The sequence below is a fragment of the Physeter macrocephalus genome, chromosome 10 (genome assembly GCF_002837175.3).
Source record: "Physeter macrocephalus isolate SW-GA chromosome 10, ASM283717v5, whole genome shotgun sequence".
NCBI lineage: Eukaryota > Metazoa > Chordata > Mammalia > Artiodactyla > Physeteridae > Physeter > Physeter macrocephalus.
The window spans coordinates 24,123,909-24,132,752 of NC_041223.1; positions in this window are offsets into that span (position 1 = coordinate 24,123,909).

Consider the following 8,844-nt stretch of genomic DNA (forward strand, 5'->3'; position numbering starts at 1 on the left):
AGGTATACCAACACAGGTAACTGAATATACTTCTGGTCCAATGAATACATTAAATGAGTGAATGAATGAAAGAAGGCATGAAGTGCTATTTTAACTGGAAATCTGGGGACAACCAGTGTCCTGCAAGTGAATGAAGAACATTTTAGGCAAATATAGGAGTGTATGCAAAGATGCAGAAGAGTAACAGACTTTCCCTATTTCTACCCAGTGATGCGAGGTACAAAGATTTGAGTGTGCTTTAGGTTAATGATGGAAAATAAGACTGAAGTAAGTTTTTAGAGATAGATTGTTTTGCATTCAAAATGAGATAGGACGTATTTTCACCTGTTCTAAAGAATCTTTATGCAGAGGAGGAACTGTGTCAGATTTCTTTTTAGAAATATAATACTAGCAGCTAGGCAAAACTGATTAGTTGGGATGGAGAAAAAGGTTAGATTCCCAAGACATTTTTGAGATAGAATCTACATTTGATAACAGAACAAATGTGAGTCATAAAGAAAGGGATCAGTAGAGCATGACTATAACAGAAGAAAGAGAGCATTTTGAAGGTATGTATTAAACCAAGACTCCCTCTAAACCCATCTGGATTCTCTGTTCAAGTAAAAATATGCTTATTTCAATCAACCCATAAGGTAAAACTAGTGTATATACCACATATTTAAGCACTGGAGATATGAATAAAGCTCAATTCCTGCTCCCTAATATATTCATAGCCTTCTAGGAAAAACAGTGAATAAGTAAGAATGAAATGATGCAGTATTAGAAATATGCACATTGTGGTGTGAGAACAAGGAGACAGCACCTGACTGCTCTGTGCATGAGGAAAGGTTTCACAAAGATGAATTTGAAGGATCACTTGGAGGATAAACTGTCGTTTTTATAAGCAGATGAAGGGAAGGTATGCTAAGAAGAGTAGCAGGGAGAGTAGATATCTCATTAGAACAGAAAAATCCCTTCAAAGGAAAGAGAGAGTTAGCAAGCTTTTGGAGGGTTTATTTATGGGGGAATATCAGGGTGTGAATATGAATGGGCAAAAATGTATACACACAAAAATTCTTGAAAGCCATTCCATTGTCTTTTTTCCCTATGGTGATTAAAATGATGATATTGATGATGGTGATGATAATAGGGCTACAATTAATATTTATCATGTACTTACCACGTGCCAACAGTTGTGCTACTATAGATTTATAGAAATTAATTCATTTCTTTCTCCCTGTCAGCCTATAAGTCCAATATTAATACCATTTTGCATATTAGGAAAATAAGGATCAGAGAGGTTAATTGAATTGCCCAAATTCCCCAACTAATAAGTGGAGAAGCCAGCATTCAAAGCCAAGTTGTCTACCTCTGTAATGTTAACCATGCAATCAGACTGTCCCTGACAGAGATGGGGCTGTTGTAGTGTTCCAGGCAGCCAAAATTAATATGGTTAAGGCAGTGGGGATAAAGGACAGATTTGAGACCAAAATTGGCAGAACCTGTCGATTGACTGGGGTTACTGGGATTGGGTCACAAAGGGAAATAAGGATGATATATAGGTTCCAAAGAAGGAAAAAAATAGATATGGTTTAGTAGGAGCAGATGAAGAATTTGGGACATATTATCTGTGAGTGGTCTGTAAGAAATCAAAGCAAAACTCAATAGTTCATCATTATCCTTACAGGGTGAATTTCTGTAGATGTAAGAGAATGGATAGGGCTTTACATGGAGATTCAGTCTTCAGCAAAGTAGAACAGATATTTAAAGATATGAGTGAGGGCATAATTTTATATGCAAAGGTGAATAATTTTTAAAAAAAGAGCTAAATGCCGACCATTTGGGGGATAGCTGACAAAATGATGTGTGAATTAGACTTGCAAGAGAAAACAAGCATTAGAAAGAAAATCAAAGGAGAGACACGGTGCAGAAACATAACAGGAGGAGGAAAAGATTGACTGATTGTGAGGTCTAAGGTTCTAGGATTCCTGAATAGTATCCTGTATAATTGACAATGATGGTATCGCCAACTAAGAAATCTCCTGAAACGCACTAGCTGGAGATACTTGTGGTCCTGAGCTACTGAAATGTCTTCCATGAACAGCTCAGTGCTGTTGATGCAGAAAAGGATGAGCGGTGCACTAAGATGACAGCTATGTGGCCATTACACCGAGGGACTCTTAGACAATGTTCCCTTCTGGCTTTGCCCCCAGATGGAGCTGTGTGCTCATCAGTAGAGCCATAAAATAGTGAGGAATGGGGTGGGGAAAAATTTTTCTCTTTAAATAAGACCATTCAGAAATTTGCCATGGCAGCATTTTTCTTTAGAGGTAAAGTGTCTGTTCTCTATCATAACTTGACAAGTATTAAGTAAGTGAAAGCCTACTCTGTGCCTTATGCTGGGAAACACCTTCCAGTGCTCAATGTAAGAAGATTCTCAGAAGGTATTAATAACCTGCTCAATAATTTCTTGGATTTAAACTACTTCAAAAAAAAATAGAATCTCCCATCTAATATGTAATCAATGTAGGATATACGACTTCCTGAGAATTCTACTGTTTTGAAAAGCCATTCTTTCAAATGCAATGGAAGATAGAAAGTACAATTATGAAATGACATTTGTTGCTACAAGGCAAACAAGAATTCAGTCTTCTTTGTTCAAGTTCACATATATCATTCAATTAGGTGTTCAGATTAAGGAGGGTATACCAATACACACATGCTTGATATTTGCAGGCCCACACATGTGTATTAAAAGAACTGCAGAATTCAAAAAAACATGAAGTGTATATATAAATTTTTCAGAGCTATTAATGTTTCATGTGAAATTTTGATCTTTAGCTATTTCTTTTATAATTGGTACTATTAGATCTCATATTTATGTCTTTCATTCCTTTTTCTCACTTTGAAAGGGTGATATATCTACATGAAAATGACATCTTTGTTCCTTAGAAAATCATCTGTGGCTTATTGTCTGCCCAGAATTACAATAATCCTATATTTGTGACATCTTAATCACCTCCACAGCAACCAATTGTGAGGGTAGAAGCAGAGGATTAAAACTTCAAGTGGGAAATAAAAAGGTGGAATTGATGAGCTCTTAAAAATCAGGGTGTTGTTTTTTTTCAAAATAAATATCCTGAGGAAAAAGAAAATATTTTCAAACAAGGACTATAAAAAATATAGAGAAAATACAGCAGAACTGTTTATCAAAGTTTCCCTTGGTATGTCAGCAGGTCCTTTAGAACTGACAGTGCTGATCTAAACGTTTTGATAATAATAGAAGTGTTAACAGTGACAGGAACAAATAATATTAAACACTGTCGACTATAACATTTCATTTTCACTGGCCTGATGTCACTGCTGCAAAGAAGAAGGAAATGAGAAGAAAGAGACTTAGCCATTGAGTCATTGGAAATAAGGCTCTAGTAACAATATTGGCAAAGGTCATGTGGACGTTAAAAAGGAAAAAAAAAAAGAAAGAAAAGAAGGAAAGAAAGGGGTGAAGGAAAGGAGGGAAGAAGGAATGAAGAAAGGAAAGGAGAAAAAAAGGAACCCAGTCATGATCCCTGACTGTAATAGTCACTGTAAATTTTTCATGGGATATATAGAAACAAATGTGTAGTAGAGAAAAAAATTATGTTTTAATATTATTTAAAAAGACAATCTTCTTACAAATCATAAGAACTAGATGTTGATCTTTTAATGTCAGGCCCATCTCCATCTCATTACCATGAACAACAACAAAAAAAACCCAGTCTATTTACTGAAGAGAAATATGAGGCCTTGGAACTGGATTTCTCAGCCTTATCCTAGGGGAACATACGTTATTCACATAAACTTAGCATAATTGATTGTTCAAGAACAATACATTTGCTCATTAAATATTTAAGTCAATTGTAGTATTACATTCCACTGTAATATCTATTATGAAAGTGTATATTGTTACAAAGCCCATAAATAGTTAAATTGGAATTGTCTTGATGTCATTATGGTATTCCACAATTAAAGTAGAATATAAAAACATATGTAGTATCAAGAATCAAAGATATGCTCCCAAATATATGGATGTAAGATTTTCACTAATTTTTCAACGGGATAATCAAATAAATGATGCTTTGTGCCACTTTTAATATGTAAACTTTCAAGATATCGATTAAACAGTGAAATATTTTATGTATATTAACTTTATTAATTTAGATACATGCACCTATTTGTACTCTAGTAATTCAGAAATACATTTACCACCCTTCAAATTTCAAACATTTTGTTTTCTTAATTTACAAAGTCACCATCATCCCACACATCTATTGAGACAACCAGCATATTATTCATATTATTTGAGATAAAATACTTTTTGAATTTAAGTATGATGTTCTCCTAGAAATTTTATCCTAAACCACAAGTACGTGATTATAAGCATTAAACAATTATTAAAATATTTGCCCTGTAGGTTTATTTTTATGATCTCATTATAATTATTTAGTTCCTTTTTTATGATATTGAACACTGATTGGATATTTATTAAATTTCTAACCTTTCTCTCTCTCAATTTCTCTCTCTCTCTCTCTCTCTCTTTTTTTTTTTGATTTTGTCAAGTCATCTGTAGGATCATATACAGCTACCTTTGAATTAAGTTCTGCCTGGTATGTCTTCCATAAATATTAAATTATTCTTAAAGTTAAGAGACTTTTAAAATTTGAGATTAGAATCTCAAATTAAGGGCAAATATTATTTTCTGAAACAAGTCTTTGCAAAAGACAATTTCTGACATATATATATTTAGAAAAATTGAGTCATATAAACGGAAAAATATGAATAGAAGAATAATAAAACCATGGGCAAGCATTGCACACAGAATTATGGCTCTATGCATTAATATGTCACACGGGGCAAGTCTTAGTTTCAGCTCTAAATTTTGAATCAAAAGAAAATGCAAAGAGAGAAACACAGTCCTAGATCCATAATTCCTGAAATATAAAAATGAACAGTGGTTTGAGAAAAGCACTTTTGAATTTTCATAGAGGATACAAATTCTTTGATGATTTTCTGCTATCGGGTGTGCATATCTTAGAATATGGAGGCTTCATTTTAACTTTCCGTTATATTCCAATATATCATTCCCTTTGATTGTATATATATATATCAGCTGAGCTCCTGCCACATTCTTAACACTGTTATGAGCTCTGAACTCTAGTGAGGGTGCATTTTCTGAGATTCAGAGCTCCAGCTTTGGGGTCATGAGGACAGGAGCAAGTCACTTAACCTCGGGGGGTAGAATGATTTCATTCTCCACCTCCTCTCTTCTTAACTAAGCCCTTCTGTGCCTGGCAGGGGTGGTGGGTCAGATGTTGTTCTCAGAATTTTTTTTTTCCTTTACCTTTAAGCGTCTCTCTGAAGATATCCACTAGCACAGAAAGTGCTTTTAAGGAAAATGGCTAAACATGACACCCTCCTCAGTTGACAAGATGATGAAATTGAATTTGGTTCTGATAGAGTCTGATTCTGTCTAAATTTGGTTGAACCCAGGGGGTCCAGCACAAATAATACCCCAGTGTTTACTAACTCTCTCAATCTCCAACCTCCTTCAGAAATTCCAGGCTCTCCACAATTATGCCTTGTATGGATGTAGCTCTCTGCACTCAACCCCAGAGCCCTGACCCTGTCAGGGCTTATTAGAGGTCATGTACCAGATGCTCTCATCAAATGACTGAAACGTGATAGTGAATTGAGTCTCACACCACGTAGCATGTTGTTCCTCTAAACCCACAACCTCACTTGCAAGCCCTTCAACTTTTAGGGCAGCCTTTGTTTTTTTCTATTTAAATAACCATGGCACCTCTGCACCTTTTTTCTTTGACATTAAAAAATGATTCCTCTGAAGAAAATTGATAGGAAGAATATGTCACAAAAGTCAGGATATTTTCATGGATTTCCCCATCCATGTGCTGTGAAGGTGGAGATCTATCTCTTTATTGCTCCAGCAAAATAAGCGAGGCTGGAGCTAGAGTCTGGATGATGCTGTAACCTGTCATTATTAACAGGAGAGTATAGCTTAGCCAAAAGATGGAAGAAGTGATTTTTGCACCCTAAAGAAAGATTAAGCTATAGTCAGGCAAAGATGTTGAAACTTTGATGAGATGGGGGAGTAGAGTGGGAGGAGGAGCAGAGGAATTAAATATTTCAGGGTATCTTTCCCACAAAGTGCTAACTATTTTTCCAAAGAGAAAATGTGCACTGGAGAAACTTTGCAGATGACATTCTTAACCAAGAGATTGATGCTAACAGCAGCAAAAATAGAACAAAGAAATTGATAGGATGCACTGGAAAGGATAAAATAATAGAGGCAAATTGAGAGGCATTCCACAAAATAAGTAGACTGTACTCTTTAAACTGCCAAGATCATAAAAGACAAAGACTGAGGAACAGTTTCAGATTAAAGAAGACTAAAGAACAGGAAAGAAAATGAAGCACAGGCATGGGCTGGTCTCTGGGTGACAAAATTTGATTTAAATTTATGGATTACATAATAATATTGTACCTGTGTACATTTACTGATAGTGATAATTGTGTTGTAGAGATATATAATGATTTGTTTCTAAGAAATACATACTGAAGTATCTAGGGATACAAGGGCCTCAGATCTGCAGCATATTCTCAAATAGTTCTGAAAAGTAGTTACATTTATATGAGAGTGAGGAAGAAAATTAAACCTTGTAAAATGTTAATTTTTGAGGAATGTGGGTATGTGATATGTTTTCAAAAGTTAAAAAAATATTAGAAATACAATTGATTATATTAGAAATGTTGGTTTGAACTACTAAAAGGGAATATTTTGAGGCTATAATTTACTATTTCTTATTTCTATTGACTTCCCTGATATCTTTTTTATATGAATATAATATTTTTAAATTGTGCATGTTCCGTATTATTTGGGAAAAAGTAAGTTGATATAAACATCTGCACTCCCCCCAAAAAATTCCAAGAAAAGTTAAGAAATTTAAATCTGTAGCACATCTAGAGGTTGTTCTTCTCTCTGACCATGTCCACCTCCAACAAAATTTTCCTTGAAAATTGAAAGAAAAATAAAGCCTTTCTCAAATAAAAACTGAGATAATCTATTACCAGTAGACCTACCATGTGAGACATGTTAGAAGATATTCTCCAAGCAGGAGAAAAATAATATAGATAATAAACTTATATCTACATAAAAAAGAAAAATAAATGAAAGTAAAATAAAATCTTCTATTTTTCTTGTTAATTGATCTGAAATATAACTGTTCATTTAAGACAATAACAGTGACAATGTGTTGGTTAATTTATTATCATATGGGTATGTGAAATGAATGACAGAAAGTCACAGGGGTAGGAGGGAGGAATTAGGAATACTCTGATATAAGATACCTGTACTACAGATAAAGCAGAATAAGATTATTTGAATATAAGCTTAGATTAGAAAAAGTGGATATTAGTAAATGTATATTGTAAACTCTAGAGAAACTATATACTATTTTTTTAAAGAGATAAAATGGAATAATAAAAACTTAATTTAAATCGGAGTAGGCAGAAAAAGGAGTCTCTGGCAATTAATATAAAACAGTAAAAAATATATCAATGGTCATTTTAAATGTGAATGGTCAACATACATCAGTTGAAAACCAGAGTTGGGAGATGATCTGAGTACATTAAAAAAAAAGCCAAAATCATGTTATCTAGAAAACACAAATTAAATATAAAGACTCTTGTAGGTTAAATATAGAGAGGTAGAAAAAGATATGTTATGTGAGACTTCCCTGGTGGCCCAGTGGTTAAGAATCCATCTTGCAATGCAAGGGACGCTGGTTTGATCCCTGGTCAGGGAACTAAGATCCCACATGCTGCGGGGCAGCTAAGCCCATGTGCCACAACTAGAGAGCCTGCACGCCACAATGAAAGATACTGCATGCCACAACTAAGACCCAATGCAGCCCCCCAAAATAATTAATTAATTAATATTTTAAAGAAAGCTATGTTATGCTAACACAAATCAACAGAAAACTGGAGTAACTAGACAAAGTACACTTCAGAGTAAGTAAAATCATCAGTTATAACAATGCTAAATGTGTTTTCAGTCACCCATCTAAACACATGAAGCAAAAATAGATAAAATTGAAAGGAAAAATATGCATATCCACTCTCTTAGTTACCATAGTTATCATTACCATTAGTAATTGATAGATCAAACAGGCAGAAAATAAGGATATAGTTGACCTGAACAGAACTGTCAATCAACTTTATCTAATTAATATTTATAGTAGACTGCATCCAGAAACAGAAGAAAACACATTTTTCTTAAACTTATATGGAACATTCACCAAGAAAGACCATATTCTGGACATAAAACACACATGAACAAATTTAAAAGCATAGAAATCATGCAATCATGTTCTCATACTACAATGAAATTAAACTGGAAATCAGTAATGGAAAAACTGCTGGAACATCTCCAATATTTGAAAAATAAACAACATACTTCTAAATCACACATGGGTCAAAAAAGTCTCAAGGGAAATTTTAAAATATTTTTAACTAAATTAAAATGAAAATATAACTTATCAAGATGCAGCAAAACAATATTTAGACAGAAAATCATAGTATTGAAGGCATATATTAGAAAACTAGAAACATCTAAAATTAATTACCTAAGCTTCCAACTTAAGAAACTAGAGAAAGAAGAGAAATTTGAACTTAAAATAAGCAGTAATAAAGCAATAAGAATTGGAGTAGAAAACAAAAATTGTAAATAGAAAAAAAAGAGAAAGTTAGCAAAACTGTAAGATTGTAAGATGAGTCTTTGCAAAGATCCATAAAATCGATAAACCTCTA